This window comes from Symphalangus syndactylus, chromosome X, assembly GCF_028878055.3.
Source record: "Symphalangus syndactylus isolate Jambi chromosome X, NHGRI_mSymSyn1-v2.1_pri, whole genome shotgun sequence".
Classification (NCBI taxonomy): domain Eukaryota; kingdom Metazoa; phylum Chordata; class Mammalia; order Primates; family Hylobatidae; genus Symphalangus; species Symphalangus syndactylus.
Genome location: NC_072447.2, coordinates 66436330 through 66448403, shown reverse-complemented (window position 1 = coordinate 66448403; position 12074 = coordinate 66436330). Strand labels below are relative to the sequence as shown.

General features: G+C 42.2%; 1 long non-coding RNA gene across 1 annotated transcript; it reads left to right on the top strand.

Moving 5' to 3' along the window:
• Positions 1-5469: 5469 nt before the first annotated feature.
• Positions 5470-11552, top strand: LOC134736010 (uncharacterized). The gene is made up of 3 exons (XR_010119658.1): positions 5470-6699; positions 8583-8872; positions 11364-11552. It is a non-coding gene; the product is annotated as an uncharacterized lncRNA (long non-coding RNA).
• The last annotated feature ends 522 nt before the right edge of the window (positions 11553-12074 follow it).

Sequence of the window (12074 nt, the reverse complement as noted above, 5' to 3'; positions counted from 1 at the left end):
GCAGGAGAATGGCGTGAACCCGGGAGGTGGAGCTTGCAGTGAGCCGAGATTGCGCCACTGCACTCCAGCCTGGGCGACAGAGCGAGACTCCGTCTCAAAAAAAATAATAATAATAAATAATAAATAAATAAATAAAAAAGTACATTTGCCAGGCACGGTGGCTCACCCTATAATTCCAGCACTTTGGGAGGCCAGGGCAGGTGGATCACCTGAGGTCAGGAGTTCGAGACCAGCCTGGCCAACATGGCGAAACTCTGTCTCTACTAAAAATACAAAAATTAGCCGGGCATGGTACCGCATGCCTGTAATCCCAGCTCTTAGGGAGGCTGAGACAGGAGACTTGCTTGAGCCCAGGGGGCGGAGGTTGCCGTGAGCCAAGATTGCGCCACTGCACTCCAGCCTGGGTGACAGAGCAAGGCTCCGTCTCAAAAAAAAAAAAAAAGTACATTTAAGTGTCATAATCAGAGGCATAAATGAAGACTCGTAGGAACCCCCAAGGGGAGACAGAGTTCTACCATGGGACAAGGAAGACTTTTGGAGGAGGTGGAATTTGAGCTGAGCCTTTTTAAAAGGGAGGATTCCAACTGGTGGAGATAAGGAGGAAAGGCTTTCCAGGCCTGGGAGACATAAAAACAAGGTGGGAATAAATATGCCCTGTTTGGGCTAACAAATACTCCATTTTGACTAAAGCAAAGAGGCTTCACCTAAGGAAGAAGCAGGAAGAGAGACTGCAAAGTTTCCCAAACTTTATTATATTCTGCTGCAGTAGGTCTGGAGGGATAAGGGAATTTGGGGGGAGGAGGGTTGTGGGCAGGAGTGTCCTTTTTAAAATTTTTTTTCTCATTTTAAAATAGAAGTAATCCATGTACCTTATTTAGAAAACTCAAATCAGTAAAGTCAAATCACTACAGACGGACTCGTGAAAAGCAAAAGTCTACTGCCCCACACATCCCCACCCCCACTCTCACTTTTCACCACCACTTTTAGTTATTTATTTTGATTTTTATCTCCATACCTACATAATATGTGGGCATTTAAAAAATCATTACTTTCAGACATTACCCATTGATGTCCTGCTATGAGAGATGAGGATTTAGATCATTTACAGCAAGTTCAACTCCTTCCTGCTTCTAGTATAGTTTAGTTTTTCTGTGAGTTATTGAGTAATGCCTTTATTTCCTGTTCCATGAACTACAGACAATATTTCTAAACTAGAACTTTGTTAGATGAGAGAATACCCTTTCCTATAGCCCCCTTCCTCACCATTAACCTCCCAACTTCTGTCATCTGGTCTTTTATATTGTCAAAACATAATGTTAAATTCTGTTCTGTAATCATAATTGAGTTTTTTTATGTTTGTCTATAGTTGGGTTCTAAAAGTTGAAAAGCAATAAACAGCTGTTAATATGACTGTATTCTTCATTGCAGAGCAAAGCAATGTACTTTTTTATACTTTTTCCTTGTAGCAGCTTTCTATTTTTTCTGAAGTTTCTAATTCTGTTTTTCCTTTTTATCATATATTCCTTTTTTTTTTTTTTCAAAATCTCCATTAGGAATTCCATCAAGTCTACTTTTTGCCCCTCGGGAGACCTTCCCAGAGCCCTCAATCTCCTTTTCAAATCTTCACTAGTTGCTTTCTAAGGTCTGATGCATAGCTGTCATCTTGTGGCTTCTCTTCACCGCTGTCTGTGGTTATATCCACTGTTTGCTGGTTCCCAAGGTTTTTGTTTTGTTTGTTTGCTTGTTCCATTGTTTTGATGGAGCACATCATCAAGTAAGTTTCTCAGAAAGGTTGTATAGGAAGTAAACTTCCTGAGTCTTTGCATGTCTGAAAATATTTTTTGTTTGTTTGAGACAGAGTCTCGCTCTGTCGCCCAGGCCGGAGTGCAGTGGTGCGATCTCGGCTCACTGCAATCTCCAACTCCCAGGTTCAAGCGATTCTCCTGCCTCAGCCTCCTGAGTAGCTGGGACTACAGGTGCGTACCACCACACATGGCTAATTTTTTGTATTTTTAGTAGAGACGGGGTTTCACCGTGTTAGCCAGGATGGTGAAAATATTTTTATTCCAACCTCACACTTGGCTATAAAGTTTGAAGAGCAATGTCATTTTCCCACAGAACTTTGAAGGCATTGTTTCACTTTCTTCTAGCATTCAGTTTTGATGATAAGATGCATGATAGCAGTCTGAGTCTCATTGCTTTATAATTAACTTTCCCCATCACTTTTTCTCTTCTTTTTGGGACCTCAGTGACACAAATGTTAGATCTTTTATAATAACCTCACAGGTCCCTGAGGCTCTGTTCATTCCCGGCCCCCAACCCCCGGTTTGTTTTCTAGATTGAGTAATTCCTATTGTTCTGTCTTCAAGATTGTTGATTTTTTTCCTCTGCCCTCTCCATTTTGCTGTTAGCCTATCTGTTGAGGTTTTTTATTTTTTTGTATTTTTCAGTTCTAAAATTCTCATTTGGTTCTTTATATCGTCTATTTTTTTGCTGACAGTTTCTACTTGTTTTAAGCATGTTTAAGCAAATTGTTGAGGCATTTTTATGACAGTTCCTTAAAAGCTCTTGTCAGATAATTTTAACATTTCTGTCATCTCAATGTTGGTGTTTATTGAGCATCTTTTCTCATTCAAGTTGGGATTTTCCTAGTTCTTGGTTTGATGAGTGATTTTTTATTGAAACTGGGCATTTTTGGTATTGTGAGACGTTGGATCTTATTTAAATACTCAGTTTTAGCTTGCTTCCTCAGACACCACTCTGGCAAGGGAGAGGACACATTGCTTCATTACTGCCAGGTGGGAGTAGAAGTCCAGATTCCCCACTCACTCACTATTGATACCTCACCAGGAGGGTTTCCTAGTTACTGCTAGGTGGGAGTGGGAGTTCCAGCTGCCCGTGCAACCTTCTCTGACACCACCCCAGCAGAAAGGGAGAGGGGCAACCACTTACAGCTAGCAAGTATGGAAGTCTAAGCTTCCCTCTTGGCCTTTGCTGGTGGATGGGAGTGGGACTACAGCTTTCTTCTGTGGTGTTAGAGCAGTTATTATCTAATTGTTGGCTTCTCCAGCCCTAAGTCTGGGATATATGAGACAAAAAACAAATTCAGGGAACTCACCAGTATGTCACTTCTCTGCTACCAAGTTCTCTACCCGGTTTGTCGCCTTCTATCCACCTTTCAGAATTTTATGTTTATACATAATGTCCAAGTTCAATTTTAGCTGTATTTGGTGGGAAGCATAGGGAAAAGTACTTCTACTCCATCCATCCCTCCTCCTGTTTTTTGTTTTTGTTTTTCTGTTTGTTTGTTTGTTTGTTTTTTTGAGAGGAAGTCTCGCTCTTGTTCCCCAGGCTGGAGTGCAATGGCACAATCTCGGCTCACTGCAACCTCCACCTCCCGGGGTTCAAGCGATTCTCCTGCCTCAGCCTCCCAAGTAGCTGGGATTACAGGTGCCTGTCACCACACCCAGCTAATTTTTGTATTTTTAGTGGAGATGGGGGTTCACCATGTTGGCCAGGCTGGTCTCGAACACCTGAACTGAGCTGATCTGCCCACCTCAGCCCCCCAAAGTGCTGGGATTACAGGCTTGAGCCACTGCGCCTGGCCTCCTGCTATTTTTTAAGAATTGTATTCTTGGTATTCTGAAACTTAATAATTATGTGTTTAGGTTTCAGATCTTTTGTCATTCATTGTGCTGGTCATTTGTTACATCCCTTCATTTTGAAGTCTTTTAACTCTGGGAAATTCTCACATATTATGTCTTTGATCTATTCCTTTTCTCCATTTCCTTTATTCTCTCTTTTGGAAATCCTTAATGTTAGATGTTAGATCTCCTGAATTTATCTTTTCCAATTTTTTATCCACTCTCCTATTTTCCATCTCTCGCTCCCTTCCTCTTTCTCTCCCTCCCTAGCTTTGTCCCTCTCTTCCTTTTGTTTTTGTTTACTTTCTGAGAGAAGACTTAACTTTATCTTTCAACCCTTCTATTGCATGTCTTTTCATGTGGCAATCACATTTTAAATTTCTTAGTATTCACTCTTGTTCTCTTTTCCTTATTGCATTCTGTTCTTGTTTTATGGATGTACTATCATCTTGAATCTGAAAATAAGAGGTATTTTTATATTTCTTTCTGTTCTTTGAAATATCTATTTCATTTGGATTATTCTTTCCCTTGTTTACTTATTTTGGTCTCTTTCAAGTTGCAGTCTTTTCTCAAATGCCTAGCGATCCATAGTTGTTTGCTGATATTTAAGAATGTAGCAATAAAAATCTGATCAGAAGCTCTGTGTATGGGGGCAGGGCTAGGCAACTGGTGGCCTTCCTTTAGGATGACTAGAGAGCTAACTTGCTATGCTGCAGAGTCCCTGAATGCCAGAATGCTAACGTCTTTTCTTTGAGGTTGTTCAATTGCCTTAGCAAAGAACCCTCTGGTTTTTGCCTAATGGGTAGATACCTGGCTGCTGTGAATTGTGCATAAGGGAGGGGGAGGGGGATTCATGGTTTGATATGCAGACTTCCCATTAAACTCCCTATTTTCAGCCCCACATTTGACTCCCATCTTTCATCATACCTGGCATTGTCAAGACCAAGACACTCCAGGCTTCTGCAGAGAAAGAGCAACTTCTTCCTCTGAAGCATCACCTCCATGCATACTCCAGGCTGTGGCTTCCTCCACCATGCTCCATCGGTCACCATTCCTCCATTTACTTCTATCTTCCAGAAATTTGTTGAAATCTCTCTTTTGCTGATGGACCTGTTCCCACTCTCTTCATCATTGTGTATTTATACCCTTTTTAATCCCTTTACAATGATTTTAGCAGGGTCTCAGGAGGAAGTGGAGAAAAACACATGGTAAGTCTATCATCTTGACCTGGAAATCTACTAGTCTACTTTTAACTGTTTGGTTTTTTTTTTTTTTTTTCCAGTAATTATCTTCGTATCTCTAAATAATATACAGATTTTTCTTTTTTTCTTTTTTCTTTTTTTGAAACAGAATCTTGCTTTGTCACCCAGGCTGGAGTGCAGTGGTGCAATCTTGGCTCACTACAACCTCTGCCTCCTGGGTTCAAGCGATTCTCCTGCCTCAGCCTCCCAAGTAGCTGGGATTACAGGTGTGCACCACCACGCCCAGCTAATTTTTGTATTTTTAGTAGAGATGGGGTTTCACCATGTTGGCCAGGCTGGTCTTGAACTCCTGACCTCTGGTGATCTGCCCACCTTGGCCTCCCAAAGTGCTGGGATTACAGGCGTGAGCTACCATGCTCAGCCAATATACAGATTTTTCTTTTTTTTTTTTTTTTTTGAGATGGAGTCTCACTCTGTCGCCTAGGCAGGCTGGAGTGCAGTGGTACAATCTCGGCTCACTGCAAGCTCTGCCTCCCGGGTTCATGCCATTCTCCTGCCTCAGCCTCTCCGAGTAGCTGGGACTACAGGCACCCGCCACCACGCCCGGCTAATTTTTTTGTATTTTTAGTAGAGACGGGGTTTCACCGTGGTCTCGATCTCCTGACCTCGTGATCCGCCTGCCTCGGCCTTCCAAAGTGCTGGGATTACAAGCGTGAGCCACCACGCCCGGCCCAGATTTTTCTATTTATCAACTTTTATTGATCAATTTTAGTCATTCTCTATTAACTTCCTGCTATTTATACCACCCAAATGCCTTTCCCATGCCTCCAATATAGCCATGTCACTAATTATATATCCTCTATTCCTTATCTTTCTACCTTTAACTAATAGACTTACTCTCCCTTTTCTCTCTTTTAACTTGTCAACTGCACTACTAACAAGGTTAATATTTACACTTTGTTCTATAACCATAATTAAGTCATCTATACTTTGCCAGTAGGTCATTCTAAAAGTTTAAGGGCAATAAAGTGTTTACATTATTATGATTATGTAAATATTTTTCCAGAAAGATCCAATTAGTATATTAGGATTACATTGCTTTTCTTATACAGCTTTTTTTCCTTAGAGTTTCTAATTGTCTTTCTTTTTTTCCTTGCGTTGTCTGACTTTATCACCTTCTTAAGTTATTCCAAATTCTCAAGGAAAGTATAAAATCATTTGAATCCCCTTCTTCCCCAGATACCTTCTTCCTGGAGTCCTCCGTCTTCCTGTTCCAATTTGGACTGATTGCTCTGTAGGCCTGCGGTGCAGCTGTCATCCTGGGACGTCCCTTCATTATTCTGGGTTGGACCCAATCTTTCTTGGACCCCATATCTTCCTCTTTCTTAGTTTACTCCCTTGTAGTGGACATTGTAGTTGTTCTGCAGCATCCATTCCACTCTTCCCGCGCTGTATAACAACTATGGGATGTGAGTGGGATTGACCCCACCACCAGCTCTAGGTGTAGGCCTTTATTGGTATAAACTGATCTGAGTAATTTCACCCTCCTAGCCACAGTGATGACTGGTTCAGGGATGACCCAATCACAATGAGGCTTAGGACTTTTATTCAGCTTTTGAGGGAGGAGATGACCTATCTTCCCTTGGGTGAGAATAAAGAAGCATGTAGCCTGGTTGCTGCTGTTAGCCATCTTGTGAACATGTGGAAGGCCTACCTGAGGATGGAGCTGAAAAACGGAGGAGGCAGAGCCAAGAGAATCACAGAAATGGAACCATATTCCGGATCATGCCATGCCTGAAGTCTCCCTGCCCGAAGTCTCCCTGCCCGAAGTCTCCCTGCCCGTGGACTCTTCAGTTAAGTGAGCCAATGAATTGCATTTGCTATTCAAGACAGTTTGAGTTGGGTTTTCTATTGCTTGCCCCTGAAAGCATTCTAATTTATGTTTTTGTTTTCTCACTCTGGAAAGGGGATGGGTGCATGTTTGGTTATATGAGGTATATTTGCACTGTATTAGGTGGAAGCTTTTTTTAAAAGCATAAGTATGGGAGGAAGGCTATATGTGGATGTTGGACGACCAAAGGAGTGAACTCTACTGTTCTGTAGCATCTAATTTCCCATGCTGTTTTTTAGGGGAATCCCTGCCAAATTGGGAGGCATGGCCCTATTTCCCACTATGGAAACTGATGGTGGTCAGATATTTTCTTTCCCAGCCCTCCAGGCAACAAGGGCTGAATACTCTGTTCATGGCCTTGAATCTGGAACCAGCAACAAAAAGAAGGCAGGAATATACAAAATTAACAAAAGGATGATAGATTAGGAGAATATATAAGGAAGATAGTAAACCCAATAGGAAAATGGGCATAGGATATGAAGAGTAATTTATAGAAGGAGAAACTTGAGTTTACACAAGGGGAAACTTGAATATATTAAGCGCTTTTTCAACTCTGCCAATAATTAGAGAAATGAAATTAAAACAATAATGAGAAGTCACTACAGGAATGGTAACATGTAGAAAGTCAGATATTATCAAGTGCTGATGAGGATGTGAGGAAAAGGACAACCATGAGTTGGAATGTAAACTGGTACGGGTATTCCAGAGAGAGTTTGGCAGCACCCATGAAATTAAGTATGTGAATACCCTACAACCCAGCAATCCCGCTTCTGGGCATATATTCCAGAGAAATTCTCACACAGGTCCTAAGAAAATATAGTTGAGGTTGTTCATTGCAGCACTGTTTGTGGTAGTGAGGAATCAGAAGCAATCAGGTGTTCATCACCATAGGACAGAATAAACAAACTGTATATTCATAGGATGGAAAACTACAAAACAAAAGTAATAAACTAGATTTACATATAGCCACATGATAGGTCTCTAAAATCCCCAGCATTGAGAGAAAAAAGAAACAGAATAGTATTTATAGTACAATTCCATTTACAGAAATGTGAAACAACACTATGTATTTTCATGGATATGCATATAAATAAACATATGGAAGATGGATTGAAAGTGTACATAGTTAATTACACTGGAGAGGCTCACTAAGTTAGGCAGGAGAATGGGAGTTAGGCAGGAGATAGGGACTGATGGGGAAGAAGAAGATAAATAAAGTAAAAGAAGAAATAAAGTAAAAGAGCAGCCTTCAGTGAACTGGTCATAATGTGCCATAAATTGCAGATTATGATTAACTAAACTCTGAAGTCCACAACAAATAAACCAAAACAACAGATGTGAGGATGGTTGGAGCTCCCTTGCAGTGGCATGTGCCAGTAGGATAAGGTCCACTGGTAGAAGCAGTGCAGGGAGCAGTGCCAACAGCAGCGTTCTAACCAGGCTGTTTCTATGGTGGACCCTTAGCTGTGGTTCCTGATGCCTGCCTTCCTCGCTCTCACTCCATGTTCTCAGCCTGATTCTCTAGACTTCTGTGAGCTACCTGATAACTTCATAATAAATCTCTTTTCTAGGCTGGGGGCAGTGGCTCACACCTGTAATCCCAGCACTTTGGGAGGCCCAGGCAGGCAGATCGCCTGAGGTCAGGAGTTTGAGACCAGCCTGACCAACATGGAGAAACCCTGTCTGTACTAAAAATACAAAAAATTAGCCGGGCGTGGTGGCACATGCCTATAATCCCAGCTACTCGGGAGGCTCAGGCAGGAGAATTACTTGAACCCAGGAGGCGGAGGTTGCAGTGAGCTGAGATCGCACCATTCTGAGACGGAGTCTTGCTCTTTCACCCAGGCTGGAGTACAGTGGTGTGATCTCGGCTCACTGCAACCTCCGCCTCCAAGGTTCAAGCGATTGTCCTGCTTCAGCCTCCTGAGTAGCTGGGACTACAGGTGCACGCTACCACGCGTGGCTTTTGGTAGTGATGGAGTTTCACCATGTTGTCCAGGATGGTCTCCATCTCTTGACCTCCTGATCCGCCTGCCTCAGCCTCCCAAAGTGCTGGGATTACAGGCGTGAGACACTGCACCTGGCCACATCGTACATTTTGTTGGAGAACATCCTCGAGTAACTTCTTAAGAAAGGTAAATTTTAGGCACTTTACATATCTGAATATGTAGTCATTATTTTACCTTCGTATTTCAATGATAGTTTGGCTTTAGAATTCTATGTTAGAAACAATTTTTCCTCTGAATTTTGAAGATACTGCTTTAGCCTGTAGTGTCGCTGATTAAAAGTCACATGCTAATATTATTCTCATTCCTTTGCTGGCAACCTGTTTTCTCTATATCTGGAAGCTTAATTTTTTTTCTTCATACTTAGTGTTTTGAAATGTCACAATCATGTGCCCAGAAGTGGGGTTTTCCCTCGTCTACTTTGCTAGGCACCTGGTGGGTGGGCCCTTTCAATCTGAAGACTCGTGTACCCCTGCTCTGAGAAGTTGCTGTTTTATTTCTTTGCTTACTTTCTCCGTTCTTTCTAGAACTCCTGTTAGTTGGATATTGGATCTCCTGGATGATTATCTTCTCACATATGTATTTTCCATGTCTTTTGTTTTTTTAATTCTATATTATGGGACCTTGTTTTGACTTTATCTTCTACTGGACACCTTTATTTTGGCAGTCATTTTTCATTTCTCAGCGTTCTTATTCTCCAAAGATGTCTTTTCATAGCATCCTTTTCTTTTTTTTTTTAATGGATGAAGTATCGTCTATGTATGTGTACTTAATAGAACTTTACTGGTGTCTTGCAGATAACAGAAGATAATTATCAGGCCAGACAGGAAACATTGCAAAGGATACCAGATAGAACCTCTCCAGGAGAAGGTCACTTATGTCTTTCTGAGGGAGGCTGCCTACTGGCTGTCCCTCTCCATACCCTCCCAGTTTCATACCGTGTGTGGGCAAGATTGTCTTCCACCACCCTATGGTTCTCGCCATGTGCTCCCTGCCTGCAATCTAGATCTCCAGCTATCACCATGGCATCAAAGAGAGGAGGCCATTTTCACATTCTCCACTCCCAGGCCAACTGCATTTCCTGCTCCCATGTAACACTCCCCATATCAATTTTCTTTCTGGGATTCTAACACACCTGCCTCACAGTGGTGATCTGGGCTCCGTAGCCCATAAGAGACCATCACAGTACTCAGCAGCACATGTCACAAAGTAGGTTGTTTTAAAGTTAAATAACCATGTATGTAGTAGGGCCAACAATCCAGCCTCATTCCTTTTTACAGTGCTTCCTCCAACAGGAGTCCGTAGCAATTCAAACCTGCATGTCTCCTGATGTGGTCCCAATGGGGTATCTTCTGTGAGCAAAGGCCTGAGAAAAAATATGCACACATACTTCTCAAAAACAATTTTCAGTTGGGCATTTTAGTCCCAACATGAATTGGGACTAAACATGAATCTAGTCCCAATTCATGTTTAGGATAAAAAATTAACTCAGTGGAAACATAGTACTGTAAAGGACACCCAGATTATATCGGTACACAGAACATTTAACATTTTAATCATAGTGGATATTTGCTGAGTGCTTACTCTGTGGCAGGCACTTGAGTTACTTTCATTTCATAAACAAGGAAAATGAAGCTCCTGGGTGTCATTTGCCCAGGGTCACAGAGCTAATAAATGGCAGACAGGAAATTGCACCAGGACTGTCTAACCACAGTCAACCCATGTTAACTGCTGCACAGAGCTGTCCTGGTTTCCACCAGCCACATTCAGGTTAATAGTGATAGCACAATTTTCTCTAAGATCAGTAGGTAGATACCTGGGATACCTCAGTCTAAGTAAAGAGCGTATTCTGGTAAGTTTGCTTCCAAGGTGAATTGCTATCCTTTGCTCTGGAGATAGAAAACTATTGCCAGCTTTTATTTTTAAGATTTCTTTTTTCATAGAAACTGTAACACTTTATTTTTTAATTTAAATTTAATTTTATTTATTTTTGAGATGGAGTCTTGCTCTGTCGCTCAGGCTAGAGTGCAGTGGCACAATCTTGGCTCACTGCAACCTCGGCCTCCTGGGTTCAAGTGATTCTCCTGCCTCAGTCTTTGGAGTAGCTGGGATTACAGGCGTGCATCACCATGCCTGGCTAAGTTTTGTATTTTTAATAGAGACAGGGTTTCACCATGTTGGCCAGGCTGGTCTCGAACTCCTGACCTCAGGCAATCCGCTCACCTCGGCCTCCCAAAGTGCTGAGATTACAGGTGTGAGTGACCACACATGGCCTAGTTTTTATTTTTTATCAAAGGAATACATATACATACTTAAAAAAATAAAACAGTGCTAAGAGATGCCTAATAAAACCCAGCAATATCCTGTCCTACTCCTTCCCACTGCAAGTCCTGCTCCCTAGAGGCAACTACTTCCAAATCCCTTGTTCCTTGCCACCTCCCACTCAGACGCTGAAGAACCAGATACTTTCTTAGCCTCCCTTGCAGCTAAGGATGACTACGTGACCTGGCTTTGGCCAGTGAGATGTTTGCTGCGGGCCTTCCGAAAAAGTGTTTGCTTTCCTGAGCAGAGGCACACATAGCTGATGTTGTCCGCTTCTTTCTTTCTGCTTTGAATATAGTCAAGCCGTCTGGAGCTGTGACAGCCATCTTGTGACCATGTGGGGATGAGCACGAGGAAGAAGACAACATGTGAAGGAAGAAAGTCAGAAAGAACCCAATTTCTTGATGGCATCATTGAGCAGCTGAACCCATGCCACAGTTCCTGTTAACTGAAAAAATAAATAAAGCCATATGTGTTTAAGCCACTATCAGTTGAGTTTTTTGTTACTTGTAGCTGAAATGATTTTTAACTGATGGACTGCCATGGTTCCTCGTCATATGCTCATATCATTCTTTCTTTCTTTCTTTCTTTCTTTTGAGACAGAGTCTCACTGCGACGCCCAGGCTGGAGTGCAATGGCGTGATCTCGGCTCACTAAAACCTCCACCTCCCAGGTTCAAGCATTTCTCCTGCCTCAGCCTCCTGAGCAGCTGGGATTACAGGTGCCTGCCACCACACCCAGCTAATTTTTGTATTTTTAGTAGACACGAGGTTTCGCCATGTTGGCCAAGCTGGTCTCGAACTCTTGACCTCAAGTGATCCGCCCACCTCAGCCTCCCAAAGTGCTGGGATTACAGGCATAAGCCACCGTGCCTGGCCACCATTATTTCTTAACTTAGCAATTTGAGACATTATCTCTTGAGATCTTATGGTAGAACAGGATTTACCTCTTTTCTATCTCTTCCACACACACACCCTACTTTCCCTCCTTTCATTCTTCCAATATGTTT